Raw genomic sequence first — 26,764 nt, forward strand, 5'->3', positions numbered from 1 at the left:
GAGTCACTGGACGAACCTCTCAGGGGCACAGAGGTAGGACCTTCCACACCTAGAGGGAGGTACCACTAGGGCAGGGGCGTCCGATTTTAGAATAATCCATTGGGTATGGGACAACACCGAGGGTCGGCATACCCCGCGTGTGGCATCAGCCACGGTTTCCAGCGCAGGCGCCAGGAGCCCCTCCGGGTACTTCCCCATCCGTCCCATTCCATTCTCCTGACGCATTTGAGCCCGAGTGGACACCCAGTCTGAGGTGGCAACCTCCATTTTAACATCGCCGACTCCACCCCTCCGTTTCTACTTGGTCTCGTCCAGCTGGGCAGCAACAGGGTGTGAGATTGGCTCTCCGACGTATGGGGCGGGGTCAGATACTTTCTAAGCGGTGATTGGTCCCGGCGAGATTGCGGGAGAAGGCCCTTCCGGGGCGCACCTTGCCTCCGGATAAACCCCCTAGTCCCCGCCCCCGTCTTCGCCTAGCCAGTTCCCACTGGCCCTCTGGCTGGAACAGGCAAGACCATGGCTGAGCGGGAGCTCAGGGTGAGGGGTCTGTGTGTGGTTTTTGTGCATGCGTGCCTCCGTGTGTGTGTGTGTGTGTGTGTGTGTGTGTGTGTGTGTGCGCGCGCGTGCGTCTGTGTCTGTGTCTGTCTGTGCGAGCGTGTACCTGTGTGTGGCCTTTCAGAATTTCTCTCCCGAGTCGAACTACTCACCGACCGACTGCCTCGAGGGGCTGAAGATGCTGTCCCAGTTGGTGGTTAGGTTCGGCGCAACATCTGGCTTGTAGCCAGTGTCTGGCGCTGGACGCGCGCGGTGACCGTGCCGTCTTCACGTGAGCTCTTTCAGCCTTGTTCAGCCCTAACTCAGTCACAAGCCTAGGCGGGTGCGTCTGGCACGGCACTGTCAATCGTACAGATGCAATCAATTAATGTCCAGGGCGAGGTCTGTGCGCTTGTTTGGCGTCCCTGTCTAGGAAGGAAAGTGTCAGGCAGTTTGGGGATGTGTATCGCTATAGATAGGACAGTACTGATGCAGTTTGGGTACATTAGATGTTTCTGAGCCTTTGGGGGGATTGTGAGTGAGTGGGATATGCCGTCTGAGTGGATTGTGTACGCTATGGGATAAGGTCTTTTAGGCTGATGTGCCTGTTCATCTGGGGGTGCACTTTCTGAGCTTTTTGTGCATTGGTGTCCCTGGGTCTGAGATCTCTATGTTGGCGTCTGGACCCTAGGGTGTGAGGTCTCTGAGCTGTTTGTGATTCTGGGTTTCAAGTTGTGATATCTCTGAGCTGCCTGGGGTGGGGGCATTGTCTTAAGGTATAAAGCATCGGAGCTGTTTGGGAGTCTGTATCCAAGGTGTAGGTTCTCTGATTTGTCTGGGGGCTTTATCTGAAGGTTCTGTGATGTTTCTGAGTTACTTGAACTTCTTTCTGTTTTCTGAGGTCTTTCCATTAGCTTGGGAGGTGTCTGCATGGTTTGGGAGTCTCTCTAGGATGTGACCTATCTGAGCAGATGTCTGTTGTGTTCTAGATGAAGACGTTGGTCTGTTGGGGTGCAAGAGTAGACTCCGTGTGTATGGCTTCTGTTGCTTTGGGGAGCCTGTGGCTCGAGTTGTGAACTCTCTGTGCAGAGATTTTTGGAATCTTTTTTAGGTTGTGTTCAGTGATCTCTCTTTGTTGTCTCTGGGTATCTCAGCTGTTTGGCGTCTGTGTCTCAGAAGTAAAATCTTTTACCTTTGTGATTGTGAGGTCTTTGTCCAGGAACTGAGGGTTTGGGAACGTGGCAGATAGGATGCCAAAGCCCAGAGCCCCAAATTCTGGTTCTGTGTCATCGGACAAGTCACCTGTCTCCTGAAGCCTAAGTATGTATCCTCTTCAATAAAGTGGGGCCAGGGACTGTCTTGGAAGGTACCTGTACAACTTAGAAGTGTGTGTAAAGGTCTTGACTCCCAGCCATCCTTCCCCATGAATTTTCTGATCACCTGCCGTGTGCCTGAGTACTTTTCTAGGAGTTAGGAATGCAACACAAGACAAAATTGACAACATCTCGCATTTTGTAGACTTAGCCAGTACGTCTATATTGACTACCAGAGGGGCAAGTGCTACATAGAAAGATAAGGCCGGTTAGAGAACAGAGCATGTAGGGAGCATGTTGTTATCTATTCAGGGTGATGAAGGGAAGGACTCCCTCAGACGGTAGTGACTGAGCAGAGAGCGAAGGAAGTGAAGGAGCAGGGCTGTGGAACTACCTGCATTGTTAGATCACTGCAGGCAGAAGGTACAGCAAGCGCATCAGCGCTCAGGGGAAATCCACTGGGTGTGTTCCCGGATATCAAGGAGTCCTGTGATGCTGGTAAAAACCCTCATCACTAGGGTTGAAATCAAAAGGTGTCTGGTATTGCTGTCTCTGTTTCTCCCACAACCTGGGAGGGAGGTGGTCTTCATCCCCATTTTACAGACAGAGGACCCAAGGATCCAAGAAGTATGTAGAATCTGCTCTCCTGCTTACCCTGAAATTGCTAAAAGAGGGGGAAACCTTGTGCTCTGTCACAAGAGACAGAGGGCTTAAGTGTCAGAGCTCCAGGGTGGACACCGTCCACGCTGGCTGTTAGCCAGCCAGCTGCTATAAGCGTTAATACAGGCGTCATGACCCTCATTACGTTTCTACACTTGATGGAGGTCAGGACTGAGAAAGAAGTGGGGGTAGAGAAGAGAGGCAGGAAGGGAAAGCTGAAGAGCAGTGAGGAAAAAAAAAAGCACTGGCTTCATGATATTGCCCAGATTTGGCCCAATTCACCTTAATTAACTGATCAAATTGAGATATATTTACCTCTTCCCTCTCCCCTTTCTTTCCCTTCCCTTCCCCTCCCCATTCATCCCTAAAGCCATTCGGTGCTACAGAGCAAGGCAAGTGTACGTGCATAGGGGCATCTTGTACTTGAGGAGTCAGAGCCCAGGCACGGTGAGAAGGGCATCCGTACAGAAGAGCAGGCTGCCCTGGGGACAGAGCCCAAGGTGGTGAGGAGGATGTCCCTGGGGGTTGGGTGGGAAGAAGGCTGACTGGCTCAAGGATCCCAACTTGAGGGCTGTATGGAAGTCAAGGTCAGAGAATGGTTCATCAGAGCATGTGGGGGTGGGTGTCTGTTGTGCAAGAGGGCTGGCTTATATGCATTGGGGTTCATCAACTCAGTAAATGTGTAAGGATATTGGGAGACACAACTCTCACTTTTGGAAAAGGGAATTTCAAATACAGAAAGGAAGGAAACAACAAATGCTGAGGTGTTACATTGGGATTGGAGGTCTCCGCGTGAACTCATGCTTTTCAGTGTGTATGTGTGCGTATATGCATAGATTGAGAGAGAGAGAGGTATGAATGTATGTGTGTTGAAATGGGAGAGGGAAAGGACCAATGAGCCTGGCTCAGCTTATGGTACCAGGAATAAGGGACAGTTCAAGGAAGGATTGGGTGATGTCAGAAGGACACAGAAAATTGCCTGAAGGGTTCCCACTGGAACATACTGGGGATAATTTTATTTTTTCAGCTTTATTGAGATACTACTGATATACAACTTAAGTAAATGTAAGATGTACAAGGTGATGATGTGATACATGTATATACTGTGAAATATTCACTATGTGAGGTTAGTTAACACTCTGTCCCTTCACATAATTATCATTTCTTGTGGTGATAACATTTAAGATGTCCTCTCTTAACTTTCCCTATATAATACAGGATTATTAATGATAGTCATGCTATCTATATTACAATAGATCCCCATAACTTAATTATCTTCTGGCTGGAATTTTGTACCCAAGACCAACGTGTCCCCCCCCCCCCCAACCTCTGGCAAACACGATTCTAATCTCTTTCTGTGAGTTTGGCTTTTTTGTTGTCCACATATGTGAGAACATACAGTATTTCTCTTTGTCTGTCTGACATATCTCAGCATAAAGCCTTCAAGGTCCATCCAAGTAGTTGTAAAAGGCAGAATGTTCTTCCTTTTTTAACGGCCAAATAATATTTCATCCTGAATCTATGGCACATTTTCTCGATCCGTTGATCCCTCCATGGACCCAAATGTCATATCCATATCTTGGCTGTTGCTGCATAGTAAATCATAAAATTGGTGTTACTCCTCCAATTTTCTTTTTCTTTTGCAAAATTATTTGACCGTTCTAGTTCCTTTGCCTTTCCACATAAACTTCGTTATCAGTGTATATTACCAAAAAGTCCTACTGGGAGTTTTGATTGGAATTGTATTAAAATGATGGATCCCTTTGGGACTTGTTGACATCTAAATGATACTGACTTTATCGACCCATGAACACAGTATGTGTTTCCATTTATTTAGGTCTTCTTAGACTTCTTTCCTCAGCTTTTTGTCGTTTAAGGCATACGGATCCTGTGTGTGTTTTGCTAGGCTTGAGGGGAGGAGGCTGTTGTAAATATGGTATGGTATGTGTAGTTTCGGCTTTTTGTTTTGTTATGTAATCGCTCATTGCTAGCATGTAGAAATTTGCTTGACATTTTGTGTTGAGCTTGTATGCTGTTACAACGTTGAATTCATTATTAGTTCTAGGAGGTTCTTTTTTAATTTTATGGGATTATTTCTGTACATAATCATGTCACCTCTGAATTGGAATAATTTTATTTCCTCCTTCTTGATTTTTCTTTTTTCTTTCCTTTCTGCAATGGCTAGGCCTTCCAGCAAATATTGAATAACAGAGGGGAGAGTGGATATGTTAGCCTCATTCCTGGTCTTTGGAAGAAAGCACACTGTCCTTCTCCATTAAGAAGGATGGAGGGTGTAGGTATTTTTGTAAGATGCTTTATATCCAGGTTAAGAAAGCTCCCTTCTGTTCCCGGTTTGCTAAGTGCGTTTTTCGTGAATGGCTGTTGAATTTTGTCAGATGCTTTCTCTGCATGAATTGATGTGATCATGTTCTTTTTTTATATGATTTACTAATTATTTACTAATAATTACTACTATGATTTACTAATTATTTTTTAAAAGATTTACTTATACTTAAGAGAAAGAGAGAGAGAGAGAGAGAGTGTGTGTGTGTGTGTGTGTGTGAGTGTGAGCTGAGGGTTGGGGGAAGGAAGCAGAGGGAGAGGGACAAGCATACTCCCCGCTGAGCACGGAGCCCAACATGGGGCTCCATCCCAGGACGCTGAGATCATCATGACCTGAGCCAAAACCAAGAGTTGGACGCTTAACCGACTGAGCCACCCAGGCAGCCCTATTAACTGATTGTTGAATACTACACTGCCTTTGCAGTTCCAGGATAAGCCCAATTGGGTCAAATTGTATTATTATTATTTTTTTATATATTATTGAATGTGATTTTCGTACTCTCTCTGATTTTGGTATCAGGGTAATGCTAATCTGATAAAATGATTTGAGAAATGTTCCCTCTCTTCTATTTCCTTGAGGGGGTTATGTAGAATTGCTGTTAGTTCTTCTTAAATGTCTGGTACGATTTTCCAAAGAAAATCACGGCCTGGAATTTCATTCTTGAATGTGTTTAAATTAAAAAAAAAAAGTAAATAATGTGTTTTTCAGATTAACCGGGTGATTTTTTTGTTCTTTGGTTTTTGGTTGAGCTTTATTTTTTTTTAATTTGTAAATTGTCTTTTTTTTAATAATAAATTTAGTTTTTATTGGTGTTCAATTTGCCAACATACAGAATAACAACACCCAGTGCTCGTCCCGTCAAGAGCCCCCCTCAGTGCCTGTCACCCATTCACCCCCACACCCCGCCCTCCTCCCCTTCCATCACCCCTAGTTCGTTTCCCGGAGTTCGGAGTCTTTATGTTCTGTCTCCCTTTCTGATATTTCCTACCCATTTCTTCTCCCTTCCCTTCTATTCCCTTTCACTATTATTTATATTCCCCAAATGAATGAGACCATATAATGTGTGTCCTTCTCCAGTTGACTCATTTCACTCAGCGTAATACCCTCCAGTTCCATCCACGTTGAAACAAATGGTGGGTATTTGTCGTTTCTAATAGCTGAGTAATATTCCATTGTATACATAAACCACATCTTCTTTATCCATTCATCTTTCGATGGACACCGAGGCTCCTTCCACAGTTTGGCTATTGTGGACATTGCTGCTAGAAACATAGGGTGCAGGTGTCCCGGCGTTTCATTGCATCTGTATCTTTGGGGTAAATCCCCAACAGTGCAATTGCTGCGTGGTAGGGCAGGTCTATTTTTAACTATTTGAGGAACCTCCACACAGGTTTCCAGAGTGGCTGCGCCAGTTCACATTCCCACCAACAGTGTAAGAGGGTTCCTTTTTCTCCACATCCACTCCGACATTTGTGGTTTCCTGCCTTGTTAATTTTCCCCATTCTCACTGGTGTGAGGTGGTATCTCATTGTGGTTTTGATTTGTATTTCCCTGATGGCAAGTGATGCAGAGCATTTTCTCATGTGCGTGTTGGCCATGTCTGTGTCTTCCTCTGTGAGATTTCTCTTCATGTCTTTTGCCCATTTCATGACTGGATTGTTTGTTTCTATGGTGTTGAGTTTAATAAGTTCTTTATAGATCTTGGAAACTAGCCCTTTATCTGATATGTCATTTGAAAATATCTTCTCCCAACTGTAGGTTGTCTTTTAGATTTGTTGACTGTATCCTTTGCTGTGCAAAAGCTTCTTATCTTGATGAAGTCCCAATAGTTCATTTTTGCTTCTGTTTCTTTTGCCTTTGTGGATATATCTTGCAAGAAGTTACGGTGGCCGAGTTCAAAAAGGGTGTTGCCTGTGTTCTTCTCTAGGATTTTGATGGACTCTTGTCTCACATTTAGATCTTTCGTCCATTTTGAGTTTATCTTTGTGTATGGTGCAAGGGAGTGGTCTAGTTTCATTCTTCTGCATGTGGATGTCCAATTTTCCCAGCACCGTTTATTGAAGAGACTGTCTTTCTTCCAGTGGATAGTGTTTCCTCCTTTGTCGAATATTAGTTGACCATAAAGTTCAGGGTCCACTTCTGGATTCTCTATTCTGTTCCATTGACCTATGTGTCTGTTTTTGTGCCAGTACCACACTGTCTTGATGACCACAGCTTTGTAGTACAGCCTGAAATCTGGCATTGTGATGCCCCCAGCTATGGTTTTCTTTTTTAAAATTCCCCCGGCTATTCGGGGTCTTTTCTGATTCCACACAAATCTTCAAAAAATTTGTTCTAACTCTCTGAAGAAAGTCCATGGTATTTTGATACGGGTTGCATTAAACGTGTAAATTGCCCTGAGTAGCATTGACATTTTCACAATATTAATTCTGCCAATCCATGAGCATGGAATATTTTTCCATCTCTTTGTGTCTTCCTCAATTTCTTTCAGAAGTGTTCTGTAGTTTTTAGGGTATAGATCCTTTCCCTCTTTGGTTAAGTTTATTCCTAGGTATCTTATGCTTTTGGGTGCAGTTGTCAATGGGATTGACTCCTTAATTTCTCTTTCTTCAGTATCATTGTTACTGTGTAGAAATGCCACTGACTTCTGGGCATTGATTTTGTATCCTGCCACGTTACCAAATTGCTGTATGACTTCTAGCAATCTTGGGGTGGAGTCTTTTGGGTTTTCTATGTAGAGTATCATGTCATCGGTGAAGAAGGAGAGTTTGACTTCTTCTTTGCCAATTCGAATGCCTTTAATGTCTTTTTGTTGTCTGATTGCTGAGGCTAGGACTTCCAGTACTATGTTGAATAGCAGTGGTGGGAGTGGACATCCCTGTCTTGTTCCTGATCTTAGGGGAAAGGCTCCCAGTGCTTCCCCATTGAGAATTATATTTGCTGTGGGTTTTTCGTAGATGGCTTTTAAGATGTCGAGGAATGTTCCCTCTATCCCTACACTGTGAAGAGTTTTGATCAGGAATGGATGCTGTATTTTGTCAAATGCTTTCTCTGCATCTAATGAGAGGATCCTATGGTTCTTGGTTTTTCTCTTTCTGATATGATGAATCACATTGATTGTTTTACGAGTGTTGAACCAGCCTTGTGCCCGGGGATAAATCCTACTTGGTCATGGTGAATAATTTTCTTAATGTACTGTTGGATCCTATTGGCTAGTATCTTGTTGAGAATTTTTGCATCCATGTTCATCAGGGATATTGGTCTATAATTCTCCTTTTTGGTGGGGTCTTTGTCTGGTTTTGGAATTAAGGTGATGCTGGCCTCATACAACGAATTTGGAAGAACTCCATCTCTTTCTATCTTTCCAAACAGCTTTAGTAGAATAGGTATGGTTTCTTCTTTAAACGTTTGATAGAATTCCCCTGGGAAGCCATCTGGCCCTGGACTCTTGTGTCTTGGGAGGTATTTGATGACTGCTTCAATTTCCTCCCTGGTTATTGGCCTGTTCAGGTTTTCTGTTTCTTCCTGTTCCAGTTTTGGTAATTTGTGGCTTTCCAGAAATGCGTCCATTTCTTCTAGATTGCCTAATTTATTGGCGTATAGCTGTTCATAATATGTTTTTAAAATCGATTGTATTTCCTTGGTGTTGGTAGTGATCTCTCCTTTCTCGTTCATGATTTTATTAATTTGAGTCTTCTCTCTCTTCTTTTTAATAAGGCTGGCTAATGGTTTATCTATCTTATTAATTCTTTCAAAGAACCAACTCCTGGTTTTGTTGATCTGTTCCACAGTTCTTCTGGTCTAGATTTCGCTGAGTGTGCTCAAATCTTTATTAACTCTCTTCTTCTGCTGGGTGTAGGATCTATTTGCTGTTTTTTCTCTAGCTCCTTTAGGTGTAAGGTTAGCTTTTGTATTTGAGTTCTTTCCAGTTTTTGAATGGATGCTTGTATTGCGATGTATTTCCCCCTCAGGACTGCTTTTGATGCATCCCAAAGATTTTGAATGGTTGTATCTTCATTCTCATTAGTTTCCATGAATCTTTTTAATTCTTCCTTAATTTCCTGGTTGACCCTTTCATCTTTTAGCAGGATGGTCCTTAACCTCCATGTGTTTGAAGTCCTTCTAAACTTCTTGTTGTGATTTAGTTCTAATTTCAAGGCATTATGGTCTGAGAATACGCAGGGGACGATCCCAATCTTTTGGTATCAGTTCAGACCCGATTTATGACCCAGTATGTGGTCTATTCTGGAGAAAGTTCCATGTGCACTTGAGAAGAATGTGTATTCAGTTGCGTTTGGATGTAAAGTTCTGTAGATATCTGTGAAATCCATCTGGTCCAGTGAATCATTTGAAGCTCTCGTTTCTTTGGAGATGTTGTGCTTAGAAGACCTATCGAGGGATCCCTGGGTGGCGCAGCGGTTTGGCACCTGCCTTTGGCCCAGGGCGCGATCCTGGAGACCCGGGATCGAATCCCACGTCGGGCTCCCGGTGCATGGAGCCTGCTTCTCCCTCTGTCTGTGTCTCTGCCTCTCTCTCTCTCTGTGACTATCATAAATAAATAAAAATTAAAAAAAAATAGAAGACCTATCGAGTGTAGAAAGAGCTAGATTGAAGTCACCAAGTATAAGTGTATTATTATCTAAGTATGTCTTAACTTTGGTTATTAATTGATTGATATATTTGGCAGCTTCCACATTCGGGGCATATATATTGAGGATTGTTAAGTCCTCTTGTTGGATAGATCCTTTATGTATGATATAGTGTCCCTCTTCATCTCTCACTACCGTCTTCGGGGTAAATTTTAGTTTATCTGATATAAGGATAGCTACCCCTGCTTTCTTTTGAGGACCATTCGAATGGTAAATGGTTCTCCAACCTTTTATTTTCAGGCTGTAGGTGTCCTTCTGTCTAAAATGAGTCTCTTGTAGACAGCAAATAGATGGGTCCTGCTTTTTTATCTATTCTGACACCCTACGCCTTTTGATGGGGTCATTAAGCCCGTTCACACTCAGAGTTACTATTGAAAGATATGAGTTTAGTGTCATCATGATATCTATTCAGTCCTTGTTTTTGTGGATTGTTCCACTGGACTTCTTCTTAAAGGGGAATTTTAAGAGTCCCCCTTAAAATTTCTTGCAGAGCTGGTTTGGAGGTCACATATTCTTTCAGTTCCTGCCTGTCTTGGAAGCTCTTTATCTCTCCTTCCATTCTGAATGAGAGCCTTGCTGGATAAAGTATTCTTGGTTGCATGCTTTTCTCATTTAGGACCCTGAATATATCCTGCCAGCCCTTCCTGGCCTGCCAGGTCTCTGTGGAGAGTTCTGGTGTTACCCTAATACTCCTCCCCATAAAAGGCAGGGATTTCTTGTCTCTTGCTGCTTTAAGGATCTTCTCTTTATCTCTGAAATTTGCAAGCTTAACTATTAAATGTCGAGGTGTTGAACGGTTTTTATTGATTTTAGCGGGGGGGGGGGGGATCTCTCTATTTCCTGGATCTGAATGCCTGTTTCCCTTCGCAGATTAGGAAAGTTTTCAGCTAGGATTTGTTCAAATACATATTCTGGCCCTCTGTCCCTTTCGGCGCCCTCGGGAACCCCAATTAAACGTAGGTTTTTCTTCCTCAGGCTGTCGTTTATTTCCCTTAATCTATCCTCATGGTCTTTTAATTGTTTGTCTCTTTTTTCCTCAGTTTCCCTCTTTGCCATCAACTTGTCTTCTATGTCACTCACTCGTTCTTCCACCTCGTTAACCCTCGTCGTTAGGACTTCTAGTTTGGATTGCATCTCATTCAATTGATTTTTAATTTCTGCCTGATTAGCTCTAAATTCTGCAGTCATGAAGTGTCTTGGGTCCTTTATGCTTTTTTCTAGAGCCACTAGTAGCTTTATAATAGTGCTTCTGAATTGCCTTTATGACATTGAATTGTAATCCAGATTTTGTAACTCTGTGGGAGAGAGAACTGTTTCTGATTCTTTCTTTTGAGGTGAGGTTTTCCTTCTCGTCATTTTGCTCAGTGCGAGTGGCCAAAAACAAGTTGTATTGGGAAAAGGAGAAAAAGAGAGGAGAGAAAGAAGGAAAGAAAAGACAAAAAGAAAAAAGAAAAAAGAAAAAAAGGAAGAAAAAAAGAGGAAAGAAGAGAAGAGAAAGAGAAAGAAAAAGAAAGGAAAAAAAAAGCGTGGGGGAAGCAAACAGAAATCCAAAAGCAAAAAAAAAAAAAAAAACCTTGGGGGAGTATCTTCTGATTCTGTATACTGTAAGTCCCTTGACTTCCCCTGGAACTTGTCCCTCTAGCTGGTCTTCTGGGGGAGGGGCCTCTTGTGCTGATTTTCAGGTGTTAGCACTTCGGGGAGCTGCTCAGCCCCCTGCCTGGTTCAGGGTTCAGTGAGTTGTTTATCCTGTTTATCGGGTGAGGCCACCATGAGGCTCAGTGCGGGTTGTTTACCTTGTGAGGCCAGCTCTGGAGCCCTGGATTCAGCTCCCGCAGTAACTTTGGAGCTCTCCTGCAGGGGCCTGGAGGCTCCGGGGGCGGGGCCGCTGATCTGCTCAGCTTGGGGCAGGAGTGTCCTTGCTGTCCTGGGACCTCCTGGCCTCTGCCTGTCCCCGGGGGTAGTTCGGATCCTGGGCTGTGTCCCCGGTGCCCTGTGCTCCCGAGCCTGTGCTGTTGGATTTGCGCTCCCGGCAGGGCAGGCCCCTCTCCGCGGAGCCGCTGCCAGAGCCCCTCCGAGCTGCTCCCGGGTCAATGCGTGTGCGCCCTCCAGCCCTTTAGGGAGCTCGGCGCACTCTCCCCGGGGCACAGGTGTCTGTTAGTGTCCCAGGGAGCCTGTGGGCATCCCCGCCCTCCTGGGGTCCTGCTCTAACTCCCTGGGAGCGCCTTTCCGCCCTGGGAAGATTGGTGAAGCTCCTGCTTCTCCTGGACGGGGCTTTCCTGTCCTGGGGGCACTCGCCCCGGCCTTTGCCCGGCTCCTCGCAGGGCCCCTCCCCCTTGGATGCCTTTTGTTTCTTTATTTCTCTCTCCCTCCCCCTCCCCCATCTTCCTGCCTTGATAGAAGTGTGAACTCTTCTCACTGTAGCATTCCAGCTGTTCTCTCCTTAAATCTCAGGCCAAATTCGTAGATTTTCAGGATGATTTGAAGGTTATCTAGGTAATTTGGTGGGGACAGGTGACTTGGGGACCCTACTCTTCCACCATCTTGCCCCTTCTCCTGGTTGAGCTTTGTTTGTGCCTTTCAAGCAATTCTCTGTTTCATCTAAGTTGCCAAATGTAGGTCCATAGAGTTATTTTGTTCGAATCCTGTTAACTTTTTTGTATATTTTTTATTGGAGTTCGATTTGCTCATCCTGTCAGTGCCCGTCACCCAGTCACCCCATTGCCCCGACCACCTCCCGTTCCACTACCCCTTTTTCGTTTCCCAGAGTTAGGAGGTTCTCGTGTTCTGTCACCCTCTCTGATGTTTCCCTCTTCTTCCCCTATAATCCCTTTCACTATATTTTATATTCCCCGAATGAACAAAACCATATAATGACTGTCCTTCTCCAATTGACTTACTTCACTCAGCATAATACCCTCCAGTTCGATCCACGTTGAGCAAATGGTGGGTATTCGTCGTTTCTAATGGCTGAGTAATATTCCATTGTATACATAAACCACATCTTCTTTATCCATTCATCTTTCGATGGACACCAAGGCCCCTTATAAACATTGGGGTGCAGGTGTCCTGATGTTTCACTGCATCTGTATCTTTGGGGTAAATCCCCAGCATTGCAATTGCTGGGTCATAGGGCAGATCTATTTTTAACTCTTTAAGGAACCTCCACACAGATTTCCAGAGTGGCTGCACCAGTTCACATTCCCACCACCAGTGCAAGAGGGTTCCCCTTTGTCCGCATCCTCTCCAACATTTGTTGTTTCCTGTCTTGTGAATTTTCCCCATTCTCACTGGTGTGAGGTGGTATCTCATTGTGGTTTTGATTTGTATTTCCCTGATGGCCAGGGATGCGGAGCATTTTCTCATGTGCTTGTTGGCCATGTCTATGTCTTCCTCTGTGAGATCTCTGTTCAGGTCTTTTGCCCATTTCATGATTGGATTGTTTGTTTCTTTGCTGTTGAGTTTAATAAGGTCTTTATAGGTCTTGGATACTAGCCCTTTATCTGATAGGTCATTTGCAAATATCTTCTCCCATTCTGTAGGTTGTCTTTTAGTTTTGTTGACTGTTTCTTTTGCTGTGCAGAAGCTTTTTGTCTTGATGAAGTCCCAGTAGTTCATTTTTGCTTTTGTTTCCCTTGCCTTCCTGGATGTATCTTGCAAGAAGTTGCTGTGGCCGAGTTCATAAAGGGTGTTGCCTGTGTTGTCCTCTAGGATTTTTTTTTTGTTTTTTTAAATATTTTATTTATTTATTCATGAGAGAACAGAGAGAGAGAGAGAGAGAGAGAGGCAGAGACACAGGCAGAGGAAGTAGCAGGCTCCATGCAGGGAGCCTGACGTGGGACTCGATCCCGGGACTCCAGGATCACGCCCTGGGCTGAAGGCAGGCACTTTAACTGCTCAGCCACTCAGGTGTCCCATGTCTTCTAGGATTTTGATGAAATCTTGTCTCACATTTAGATCTTTCGTCCATTTTGAATTTATCTTTGTGTATGGTGTAAGAGAATGGTCTGGTTTCATTCTTCTGCACGTGGCTGTCCAATTGTCCCAGCACCATTTATTGAAGAGATTGTCCTTTTTTAAAAAAATAATTTTTTTAAAGATTTTATTTATTTATTCTTGAGAAACAGACAGAGGCAGGCAGAGACACAGGCAGAGAGAGAAGTAGGCCCCATGCAGGGAGCCCAATGTTGGACTTGATCCCGGGTCTCTAGGATCATGCCCCAGGCCGAAGGCAGACACTAAACCACTGAGCCACCCAGGAATCCCCAAGAGACTGTCCTTTAGCTAGTGGATAGTCTTTCCTGTTTTGTCGAATATTACTTGACCAAAGGGTTGAGGGGCCATTTCTGGGTTCTCTATTCTGTTCCATTGATCTATGTGTCTGTTTTTGTGCCAGTACCACACTGTCTTGATGACCACAACTGTGTAGTACAACTTGAAATCCGGCATTGTGATGCCCCCACCTCTGGTTTTCTTTTTCAATATTCCCCTGGCTCTTCGGGGTCCTTTCTGATTCCACACAAATCTTAAGATGATTTGTGCCAACGTTCTGAAGAAAAGTCCATGATATTTTGATAGGGATTGCACTGAATGTGTAAATTGCCCTGGGTAGCATAGACATTTTCACAATATTAATTCTCCCGATCCATGAGAATGGAATATTTTTCCATCTCTTTGTGTTATCCTCAATTTCTTTCAGAACTGTTCTGTAGTTTTTAGGGTATGGATCCTTCCCGTCTTTGGTTAGGTTTATTCCTAGGTATCTTATGCTTTTGGGTGCAATCGTAAATGGGATTGATTCCTTAAATTCTCTTCCTTCAGTCTCATTGTTAGTGTATAGAAATGCCACTGATTTCTGGGCATTGATTTTGTATCCTGCCACACTGCCGAATTTCTGTATGAGTTCTAGCAATCTTGGAGTGGAATCCTTTGGGTTTTCTCCGTATAGTGTCATGTCATCTGCGAAGAGGGAGAGTTTGACTTCTTCTTTGCCAATTTGGATGCCTTTTATTTCTTTTTGTTGTCTGATTGCTGAGGCTAGGACTTCTAGTACTACGTTGAATAGCAGTGGTGAGAGTCGACATCCCTGTCGTGTTCCTGATCTTAGGGGAAAGGCCCCAGTGTTTCCCCATTGAGAATGATATTTGCTGTTGGCTTTTCGTAGGTGGCTTTTAAGATGCTGAGGACTGTTCCCTCTATCCCTACACTCTGAAGAGGTTTTTTTTTTATAATTTTTTTTTTATTGGTGTTCAATTTGGCAACATATAGAATAACACCCGGTGCTCATCCCATCAAGTGCCCCCCTCAGTGCCCGTCACCCAGTCACCCCCACCCCCTCGCCCACATCCCCTTCCACCACCCCTAGGTCCTTTCCCAGAGTTAGGAGTCTCTCATGTTCTGTCTCCCTTTCTGATGTTTCCCACTCACTTTTCTCCTTTCCCCTTTATTCCCTTTCACTGTTTTTTATATTCCCCAAATGAATGAGACCATATAATGTTGAACTCGAGGGTATTATGGTGAGTGAAATAAGTCAATCGGAGAAGGACACACACTCTGAAGAGTTTTGATCAGGAATGGATGCTGTATTTTGTCAAATGCTTTCTCTGCATCTATTGAAAGGGTCATGTGGTTCTTGTTTTTTCTCTTGCTGATATGATGAATCACATTGATTGTTTTACGAGTGTTGAACCAGTCTTGCATCCCAGGGATAAATCCCGCTTGGTCCTGGTGAATGATCTTCTTAATGTACAGTTGGATCCTATTGGCTAGTATCTTGTTGAGAATTTTTGCATCTATGTTCATCAGGGATATTGGTCTATAATTCTCCTTTTTGGTGGGGTCTTTGGTTTTGGAATGAAGGTGATGCTGGCCTCATAAAATGAGTTTGGAAGTATTCCGTCCCTTTCTATCTTTTGGAACACCTTTAGTAGAATAGGTATTGTTTCTTCTTTAAATGTTTGATAGATTCCCCTGGGAAGCCATCTGGCCCTGGACTTTTGTGTCTTGGCAGGTTTGTGGTGACTGCTTCAATTTCCTCCCTGGTTATTGGCCTGTTCAGGTTTTCTATTTCTTGCCTTTCCGGTTTGGGTGTTGGTGGTTTTCCACAAGTGCATCCATTTCTAGATTGGAATTACCTAATTTATTGGCATATAGCTACTCCTAATATGTTTTTAAAATCGTTTCTATTTCCTTGGTATTGGTTGTGATCTCTCCTTTTTCATTCGTGATTTTATTCATTCGAGTCTTTTCTCTTTTGTGTTTAATAAAGCTGGCTAATGGTTTATCTATCTTATTAATTCTTTCAAAGAACCAACTCCTGGTTTTATTGATCTGTTCTACAGTTCTTCTGGTCTCTATTTCATTGAGTTCTGCTGGAATCTTTATTAACTCTCTTCTTCTGCTGGGTGTAGGTTTTATTTGCTGTTCTTTCTCCAGTTCCTTTAGGTGCGAGGTTAGCTTGTGTATTTGAGTGTCTTCCAATTTTTTGAGGGATGCTTGTATTGCGATGTATTTCCCTCTTAGGACTGCTTTTGCTGTATCCCAGAGATTTTGAAGGGTTGTGTCTTCATTCTCATTAGTTTCCATGAATCTTTTTAATTCTTCTCTAATTTCCTGGTTGACCCATTCTTCTTTTAGCAGGATGCTCTTTAACCTCCACGTGTTTGAGTTTCTTCCAAACTTCTTGTGATTGAGTTCCAGTTTCAAAGCATTATGGTCTGAAAATATGCAGGGGACAATCCCATTCTTTTGGTATCGGTTGAGACCTAGAATCCTGTTAATTTCTGTGGAGCCTGTAACCTTTTTCTTTTCTAATATTGGTAAGTTGTGTCTTTGCTTAACTTATGTTTCTTTTTGCGTCCGTATGGATAGAAATTAATGAATTTCATTGACCTTTTCAAAGAACCAACTTTTGGAGTTAAAAAAAAAGATTTTATTTATTTATTTGAGAGAGAGAGAATGAGCATGAGAGAGAGAGAGCACGAGTAGCACGGAGGGGAGAGGGAGAAGCAGATTCCCCGCTGAGCAGGGAGTACGACCCTGGGATCATGACCTGAGCCAAAGGCAGATGCTTAACCTACTGAGCCCCCCAGGCGCCCCCCAGCTTTTGGTGTCATCGATATCTCTGTTCTTTTCCTGATATCTGCTCTAATGTCTATTTCCCTTATTTGCTTGCTTTGAGTTTATTTTTATTTTTTCTAGTTTCTTAGGGTGGAAGCTTTCATTATTGATTTGGATCCTTTATTCTTTTTAATACACACACTTGATGCTGTACATGTACTGTTAAACACTGTTGTAGCTGCATCCTGCAAATTCGGATATGTTGTATTTTCATTTCCATTCGAGTCATCTGATAAAGGGTTAGTATCCAAACCATTTTCCAATTTCCCTTGAGACTTGCCCTTTGTGCCATGGATTATTTAGAAGCATATGGTATAATTTCCTTGTGTTTGGTGATTTTCGTCTTAACTTTTTCTTACGTATTTGTAGTTTTTCTCTTTTGCTCAGACAGCATTCTCTCTGATTTCAACAATTTTATAACTCGTAATATGTGTTTTATGACCCAGGATGCAGTGTACCTTGGGGAAACTCCCATATGCACTGAAAGGAATGTATATTCTGCTGTTGTTATGTGAAGGGTTCTATACTTGCCACTTCCATCCAGGTAGTGCATGGTGCTGTTCAGTTCACCCACATGTTGCTAATTTTCTTTCTGTTCCTTCTGTATATTACTGAGAGAGTGTTAAACTCTACAGCTATCTTTTGTAGATTTGTTCATTTATCCTTCAGTGCTGTCTGACTTGGTTATGTATTTTGAGGCTTTGCTGTTGGTTGTTGTGCAGAGAAGAGTTAACGTAGCAGGCCTGACTCTACTGTCCTTGCAAAGATCAGCATGTTGGCCCTCTCTTTGAAGCCAGGAACTTGAATTTCAGAAAGTTTCCCACCATTCCCTACCTGAGCAGGATGCTTATTCTTCCTGAACTTTCCAAACAGTATGTTTCATGCTAAACACCTGCTTTCCTTCTGGGAATCTGAAATCTCGGTACATGCTAGGCAGAGAGTGCCTATGTGACCAGCCCCCAAAACAGCCCTCAGACACTGTGTTAGTCATGAGCTTCCCTGGTAGGTAACATTTCACATGAGCTGTTGTGATTTCTTGCTGGAGGCCCAAGTAATGTGACTCTACTGGGAAAAGGACTCGTGGAAGCTTGCCCTGATTTCCTCCAGATGTTACCCAGGGCACTTTTTCCCCTGGGTCCTCTGGTGTAATAAATCTTAGCCTTGAAGATGACTGTATGCTGAGTCCTTTGGGTCCTTCTGGGGATTCACCAAAAGCAAGGGTGGTCTTGGGACATCTGAAACAGTAGTGGCAGCCATGGGACACACTAGCAAGAAGACCTTGACTCGCTAGAATATGGTCAAAGACTTCTTTGAGTAAGGGAAGGATGATGTGATAGAGATGATAAGCCTTTGGTGCCTTGGTGACTATAGATGTACCCATGGTATGAAACAGCAGCTGAGCTGTTCTGAGAAGGAAATGTTAAAGAATGTAAAAACAAAAGAGCCAACTCCAGGGCTGTTAGCACACAGTGTGCCTTGGCTGCTTTAGCCATGCTGGATGATATGAGGGAACAAGTGTAGCCACCATATGACTTGGGTCTTTATTTTCTCAAGGCCAGGAAGAAGGATACAAACCTTCCCAAAGATGAACTTTGGGTCAGCCAAAAATGTTGAAAGTTCAACTTGTTCTCTCCTCCCAAGTGGGAGAAAACGAACCTAATCAGTTCCCTGAGCCAGAAAGAGCTTTCCATAAACTAGAGGCAAAGACGGGGGGGGGGGGGGGGGGGGGGCGCGCGGGAGCACTCCAGCCTTCTCTTCAGCTTGCTTATTGCTGCTGTGGCTGCCCCTCCCAGCATTCCAACAAGGATGTCCTCTGGCCCTTGTATGGTCACCTGGTAAGTGTCAGGCTACTGCTCTGAGTTTCGATAAACTTTCAGTGAGAGGGGAAAAGGGAGGATTTCAAAATGGCTTCTGACATTGTGGCTGTTGGCGTCTGGATGTATGAGAAAATTGATTGAAGGTGTGAGGCAGGGCCACTATTCAATGCAGCTGCTCCCAGCCAGGGAACCACCTATTGTAGCCTGGTGGCTGCGTAAATGAGAGAGACAAAAGGAACAGGAGGCGATGGAAATCCATGCTGAAAATTTTGAAAAGTCAGAATTTCATCCTGACCAATTCCTGACGATCATGAGACTTTATCGTTATGTAGTAGGTTTTTCTACGGAAATACTTTTGTCCCTTTTGGTTTTTTTTTTGTTGGTTTGTTTTTTAAAGATTTTAAAAATTTACTTATTCATGTAAATCACACACACAGAGAGAGAGAGAGAGGCAGAGACATAGGCAGGCTCCATGCAGGGAGCCCTATGTGGGCCTCGATCCCAGGACTCCAAGATCACGACCTGAACTAAAGGCAGACGCTCAATCGCTGAGCCACCCAGGCATCCCCCTTTTGTCCCTTTTGATAACAGCCCCTCCATACAAAAAGTTTGGAGGAGAGTAGGGGATGAGTAAAGAAATATAAAGGTTCAATTTCAGAATTGTACACACTGATTTTGTAACCGTGGAGAACACACAAGCCTGGCACCTGGGGAGACTCAAGGGAAGGAAGCAAAGACATTTAATGTCCTCTGTTTGCCCAGATGGTTCCTCGAAACTTGCTATTTTTTTTTTAAAGAAATACTCGCAGTACAGTCCTTCCAAGCTGCTGTGAGCGCTTTGAATGCAGACTGGCTGCTGCACCTACAGCCACACCTGCCAGAGTGCAGACTGTGGGACAGCAGGCCCAGCCCCAGCTCTTGGGATTTGTAGCCACAATACCTCTACATGACCTCCGCCCTCAGAAAGAGGGTGAACTGGTGTTATGGACAGAACAAACTTTTGGAGCTGACTGCCTCCAGACAGCCCTCTGAAACCAAGAGCTCAAATGAATATTCCGACTGGACAGGAAGTCCTAAAGGGGAAGGTCCCAGAGTGGGAGGCCACAGCGGGGCCCTGGTGAGCTGTGTTGCCTGATCCCTGTATGTCTGGCTCTGGGCTCCCTAACAGTTGTAAACTCTGTTTCAGGAGTATCCCGTGTGCCCACTGGGGTTAGACTTCCTGTGTGTGTGTGTGTGTGTGTGTGTGTGTATGTGTGTGTGTGCTCTGACTAGCCCGACACTGCCTCAGCCTGGAAGACTTTCAGGTCAGCTTCTGCTTCCTGACCAGAGCGTGCTGTGCCTGAATTTGGGCCTTGGGCCAGCTAAAAACAAGGTTCATGCAAAAACTTAAGCAGTAAAGTTATCTCTTTTTCTGCGTTAGACCTTTATGGTTAGAATTGTTGTAACTGGTTAAATCTAGGACCCCTGAGGGACAGAAGGGAGATCAGTACTGTAGGCTGGACTTACCCTGTTGCATGGCTCCTAAGTCCAAGATCTGTGGCACTTCCCTCCCACCCTCTGCAGCCTGACATGGTTCAGCCTGGACATGATTGTGTCATATGGTTCATCATTATGACACCGGGTCCAGCCATTCCCAGTTTACTTCAATTCCACGAGCGTGGACTGGTCTTCTGCCAAGTGTCAGGTCCTTTGCCCTGAGGACACCAAGATGAACTGGGCATGTTTCCAACCTTCTAAGAAGGAGTAAGAGTCTGGTGAGGGAGACAGACATGGAGACAAAGCGGCAGTGGTTAAGCTCATTTTGTTCAGCCACTCCTGGCAGATGTTCACGTTATGAACATCTCCCGCTTATCCTGATATTTCCCAGCATATCCTGGAGAAGATCCATCAGGTCCATACAATTGCATTCCCCTCATTCTCCTTCCTCCATGCACAGCCACAGATATCAAGTGATACGGGCATGTGGTCGCAGACTCAAAGCCAAGAATCCTCCCTGAGCTGATTGTTTTCCAAAATAGTCCAGGGTTTTGGGTTTGTTTCCAGGTGGAACAACATGCACGTTTCCCTCATTTACAAGGAAGTTCCACTTACGGTAAATCCAGTGTTTTGAAGTCTCTGCAGAAAAGGTTTGCATCCCTACAACTTTCCCTTCCTAAATGCCAGTACCTCCCTTTCATCATTTCAACAATCAAAATGCCCTCTGAAATTTTCAAAATGCACCAGTGTTTTCGTTTAGATATGAAGTATTCCGTGGTTTTAAACCACAGGAAGGTGATTTTATGCAGGTACCCCCCAAAACCTCTTATTCACAGCCAAAGGATAAGAATGTTGCGGTCCTTGCCTGGCTTTGGTCAGGGGAAATAGCATGGCAGTGTGGGGTAGGGCACAGTACTGCCCAGTAAGGATTCCGGGCCCCTTCCTCTTCTGTTTGCTTACTGTGATAAGAAAATGTTTCAGGGACAGCTGGGCTGTGAGGTAAAGGTTTGTTTCAGGGTCACCAGTGCCATGGCATGTCAGTGCCCAGGATGGTTTGATGGTAGTTATGGCTCTTAGCTCCTGGGACTGGGGTTCTCCTCATTGATGAGAAGGCTTTCCCACGTAGGGACAGCAGAGTGAGGGGCTAGGCTAGGGCTTTAAGCTACTGTCCTGTTTGGGACAGCAGATGAGACCACAGAAGTACAGTTGAAAGAAGAGGGACACGATCTCTGAAGGTCAGGGGCAGGTTTCCGGCAGGTGAAGGGAAGACGTTTGCCCCAAGTTCTGGTTGTTCCAGGCTGATGTGGACTGGAATGTGGGTGCAAGAACAAACCTAAGGCTGAGAGGAGATGGGGATAAGAGATCACATGACCTCACATCATATGAGTTACATGGTCCCCTAGAAAAGTCTGTGCCATCATGGGATCAAAATGTCATCTCCTGTCACCACTCCCACCGGCCGGCCATGAAGGGAATAGATTTGAGATCAATAGTGAAGCCTTCAGGGAGAAAGGCCAGTGGGAGCGTGATGTCTTCTCAGAAAATCCACTGCCCTGCCCTGGGTTTGACTCTCATGCTGTGTTCCTTAAGTCCTGTCTTCCTGCGTGCTTTCAGGCTGGTCTTCTCATGTGCATGTCTGTCGGGAAAGAGTCACTCCATTGGAGACCGGCTTGCTGCCAAAGGGATTTAATAAAGTTCTTGACAGTTTCCTAGGCAGAGTTAAAAATCACAGATTCTAGGGCACCATTGTGGCCACACTAAACGAGATTCGCTGGGTGTGGATCACAGCGTGTGCATTTTTTAAAAGTTCCTGGTTTCTGACTTATGTGGACAGCTTGTCTGGGAACTACTGGGGCAGGGGAATGGTCCTGTTTGTCCTGCCACCTGGCCTCTCTCTCCATTGTGAAGGTGGAGAAGTGACAACAGTTTGATGCCTTCGCTGATGCACAAACCCAGGACCTTCAGCTAGGAGCCTGACATGCTGGGTGCTGTACTAGGGAGGCTGAGAGTACTGTTTCCATACAGTACCCTGAATCCAGTCCTGTCGAGCTTCCATCTAAGTGATTGCTGTTGAAATCACATTTCTGTTTACTGCACAGTTCCATGCTACAAAACCAGTTTGTGTTAGATGTTAGCTCTTACTCTAAATATTTTCCAGTGGCCATTGGAGGTTGACATGGATTGAAGAACTACGTGGCACAGTGGGTCTTCCACAAAGCCTTCAGACCTGTGCCTCCAGCACTTAGAGCTGGGCAACACTGAGCAGGCTGCTTAACGTCGGTGTGCCCCATTTCATTTAGCAACAAGGAAACACTAGATAGTTCTCGGGGTGGCTTAGAGCACTGACTCTGTTAAGACAAGCAAGGTTGTCAGGACAGTGCCCAGCATGTGGTGAGCTGCCAGTCAGTTCTAGCTGCTGCTGTTCCTGTTTTTTTTCTCCACATTTCCCCGAAGCATGTTCTGGACAGATGGTGGCAAGACTACCTTTGACTCACCGGCCGGACTTGGCACTATCACGTCAGCTCCTCAGGGACTCGAGAATCAAGTCTGGGGGAGGGGGGCCACAAGGGAGGACGTATTTTTATGAGCATGATGAGTATTCAGCTCTCCTTATGGGCTATTGTGATGCCTGAATGCAGGGCTGGACTTCATCATCGTGTGCTCCTATGGACAGTCTGAATGGAAACCTCTCGAGGAAATTAGACCAAATGACCTGTTCAGACATTTTGTGTGATGGTTGGAAAAGTGAGTGGTCACTGGATAAGGATAGAACATGAGTCCAAGAGTTGGCGTAATCCTTTCAGGGAGAGAAACTTAAAGGCCAAAGAACCTCCTCACGTGGCTTCTTTTATTGCCATTAGTTCTCTGGAGTCCAGTTCTCCTGTGCCAGATTGGTCACATTTGAATCTGGGAACGACATGACACTGCTGTTGCTAGTCAGCTCGTCATCGGTAATACTTCATTTCTCATGGAGTTTTCATATGGCCACTTTCATTGTGTTGATTTTTCTCTTCCACTAGCATTCATTATTGATTTAACAAAAGGCCGATGCATTCATATTTTCTGAGCTCAATCATGAGGAGGTGGTAAACAGTGTTTGTGGAGAGTCTGAGGAAAGGGGCAGTGGGGAGGGAAAGGGAGAGGGTGAGGTGAAGGTGTCTGTGGGGCAGGAGGAGAGAAGTTGGTGCAAACAGGAGGGAACGATAATGGGCACCAGTAGAAAGCAGAACTAGAGAGACTTAGGAATAGATGCTCACACTTGAGGAGGCTTACTCTAGGCCTGGCATTGTTTTTAGCCCTTTATCTACAGATACAATTTTCAAAGTCATCAATACTACATCATCACTACAATACTGGGAGGTATTTTTAAAGTTAACATTCCTTTTTTTACAGACCAAGAAACTGAGTCACGTCGAGGTTGAGAGGTGAGGTAACTTACCCAAAGCCACCAGGCAGCAAGGGCGGAGTTGGAGTTGTACATAAAGAGACATGGGATTTGGCCCTGACCTGCGATGCACCTCGGTGTCAAATGTCCTGTGGCTCAAAAAGCAGGTGAACGTGTGCAGCAGCTTAATCTGATTATGCGGGATCTGTGTATGGAGTGAACAGGATGTCTCTTCAGTGCAGGAAACACTATGGGGTGATAAGTCGGTATAGGTGCATCACTAAGTGGATATCTGGTCTGGATCAAGGTCTGTACCTGTGGATGTGAGCATCAGTATCCTCATCGTTGTTATCGTGATGGACAGTAGTTTATGGTATAAAGTTAGGAAACAAAGCAACAGATGAAAGAATGTAGATGACCTCCCCACTCCAGTCTCATAATTCAAAAGATGCATAGAAAGAAGCCTGGAAGGGAGTACACCACATTGAGTCATTTTCCCTAAGTGTGAAACTCTAGACAATTTTCAAATAACATTTTATTCACTGTTTTATTTGCTGTGTCTTCACTATTGTTGCACAGCCATTGTGTTTCTGCTACAGGTTTTAGGTCGTTTCTCTTGCATATCTTGACGTTTCAGGGTAACAGATTGCTTTTATATCCTTGCCAGGTGAAAAACCAATCAGTACATTTAGAGCATAGGAGAGAGCTGTGGTACAGTAATGAAGCAGTAATGAAGTGGGGGAAGCAGAGAGGTTTGGATGGAAGGCTAGCCACGTCTGCAAGTGCAATGAAATCGCCCCAGATGATGGAGGCCAAAAGCAAACCAAACCGGACAACAACTTCATGTCCCTAAGAGGAGACAGTTGTGATATTGAGATGAGTATCTGCATTAAGATTTCTCAGGCCTTTGCTCTCTTTGGTTCTTATGAGGCAGCACTGGTTTGCGTCATGCTGTGGTTGAGAGTGGCAGCCTCACCTGAAGCATTCTCCTTTTGTGGACCAGTGGAGTACTTTTCTTGAAGTCTGGAAGCCTACGGATTCAGAAGAGAGAACAGAAAATATATAGTACAGTAGTTGGATCCAGCCCTCCTCCGGTAGATCCCTACATCGCAAGTGAAATACAGGCACAGGTGTTGTAGTAGTTGGTTGGAGTTAGCAGGGTTGGGTTGAGTGACTCAAAGAAGAAACACAGAAGTGAGTAAAAGGAGAGAAAACACATCAAGAGGGGACAAACAACAAAAAGCCTGATTTCTGGTCTCGCTTTTCTGCTAAGAAAATAGTGTGCTCTATTATTTTGCGGAGAGAGCACTGTAGTCCAAGGTCTGGGAGGGAATCACTGCACTTGGTGATGAGCATTCTGAGGACCCGCCATCAGCAGTAACAAGGGGACACTGAGTGTGTGAAGGCACAAAGGTCTCAGCCTCTACCGTAGACTCAGAAAGCTTCTTAGCCCTGCCGAGAATGATGCTGCTTCACCTTACTACAGAAGCTCAGAGCTGCCATCTAGCAAAACTCCTGGTGCTCCTCCACCTCCTAATCCAGCTCAGGGTGGCTGCCTGGGCATTGCACACTGATCTGCATAAGGATGATGGTAACAGTGTATGTGTGTGTGTGTCTATGTCTATGTCTATGTCTATGTCTATGTCTATGTCTATGTAAGAAACACAGGAAGAGAGACTCTATTCATTTAACTGTGACTCACCAAGCTCCACTTACTATCTAGACAGTGTGTTGGGTGCCTGTGGATACAATAAAAAGCAGTTCCCTGATTTCAAGGAGTTTATGCCAAATCATAAGAGAATAATAATCATACCCCGAAATAGAAAAATTACACTTGTGATTAGTGGTACCAAAGCGGTACTTTTTATTGAGGTATGATTGATAGGTAAAGCTGTACGTATCTCGTGTACAACTTGAGTGTGTATGCAGATGTATGCCATCACTGCATCAAGGTCATAGATGTAGCCTTCACCTCCCAAAGTTTCCTCCCACTCCCTTTGTTTTTTTGGTGCAGTTGTTATTATATTATCATCATCAGTGGTAAGAACACTTAACATGAGATCATCTCTTAGCAGTTTTAAGTATACAAGACAGTATCATCAGCTAAAGGTACTATGCTGTAGAGTAGATCTCCAGAAATATTCATCTTGCACAATAGTAACTTTGTACCTTTGACCCTGCCTGACCATTTGTCCCTGCCCCAAACCCTGGCAACCATTGCTTCTATGGGTCTATTTTAGATTGCATAGGTAAGCGAGAGCATGTAGTATTTGTCTTTCTGTGTCTGGTTTATTTTACTTAGCCATCATATCCTCCAAGTCCAGATGACATAGAAGATCCTGAAGACTCTGACAAGAAAAGCAAAAACAAAAAACAAAAAATAAACCACAACTGTTAGAACTAAGGAACAAATTCAGTAACGTTGCTCTCATTTTTAAAAAGTGTTTACTGGATTTGAGGTTCCTGGACGTTGAACATGTTGAAAATAGTATCCCACTTCCTTCTGGCCTCCTGAGAAATCGGCTCTAATCTGATTGACTTGTCCTCATAAGTGATGGGTCCTTTTCTCTTGTTGTTTTCAAGAATTTCTCCTTGCCTCTGGCTTTCAGCATTTTTACTATGATGTGTCTGTGTATCTCTTCCCCTTTATCCTGCTTGGAATTCGTTGAGCTTCTTTCAGGCGGTATCTCTGAATATTTTTTCTCCTTTCTGTCTGTGTTCTGGCACATTCATGCATCTCTGTTGGAGTTCTTAGGAGTGTCCCGTATTTCTGTGCAGCTCAGTTCATTTTCCTCATTTGTTTTCCTCTCTTTCTTCAGATTATAATGATTTCTCTCCGTCTTCAAGACTGCTCAATCTTTCCCTGGTAGCTCAACTGCTGTCGCTCTCCTTGAGTGAATTGTTCACTTCCATTATTGCACTTTTCAGCTCCAGAACTTCTATTCGGTTCTTTTTGATAATTGTTCTCTCTTTATTGTTATGTTATTCCCTATTTGACGGGACATTTTCATCATACCTTCCTTTCCTTCTTTGATTGTGATTTCCTTTTGTTTTTGGGACCTATTTATAACTGCTAGTTTGAATTCCTTGTCATATCTGCCATCTGGGGGTGCCTGGGTGGCTCAGTGGTTGAGTGTCTGACTTCAGCTCAGGTGGTGATCCCGGGGTCCAGGGATGGAGTCCCGTATTGGGCTCCCTGTGGGGAACCTGCTTCTCCCTCTGCCTATGTCTCTGCCTCTCTGTGTGTGTGTGTGTGTCTCGTGAATAAATAAATATAATCTTTTTTAAAAAGAAAAATCAGACATCCGGTTGCAACCACTAACAATTTCTGTTGCTTGCTTATTCATACTTTCCTGTTTCTTTGCATGTATCCTAAGTTTTTTCTTGTCTGGAAACCTGACTATCTAAAATATTCTTATTGCTGTACTATCTAAAATATTTAAAATATGGTAGTGATCTGATTACTAGAC

At 44.3% G+C, this 26,764-nt stretch overlaps 1 long non-coding RNA gene across 3 annotated transcripts; it reads left to right on the forward strand.

The window, feature by feature from the left end:
- The first annotated feature begins 399 nt into the window (after nt 1–399).
- LOC140628710 (uncharacterized) lies at nt 400–26,327 on the forward strand. 3 transcript variants are annotated; one of them, XR_012026718.1, is made up of 3 exons: nt 400–537; nt 23,303–24,885; nt 25,597–26,327. It is a non-coding gene; the product is annotated as an uncharacterized lncRNA (long non-coding RNA). The 3 variants fall into 3 exon arrangements; XR_012026719.1 differs by lacking the exon at nt 25,597–26,327 and having other exon boundaries at nt 23,303–23,461; nt 23,962–25,084; XR_012026717.1 differs by lacking the exon at nt 25,597–26,327 and having other exon boundaries at nt 23,303–25,084.
- The last annotated feature ends 437 nt before the right edge of the window (nt 26,328–26,764 follow it).

The sequence above is a fragment of the Canis lupus genome, chromosome X (genome assembly GCF_048164855.1).
Source record: "Canis lupus baileyi chromosome X, mCanLup2.hap1, whole genome shotgun sequence".
NCBI classification, from domain to species: domain Eukaryota; kingdom Metazoa; phylum Chordata; class Mammalia; order Carnivora; family Canidae; genus Canis; species Canis lupus.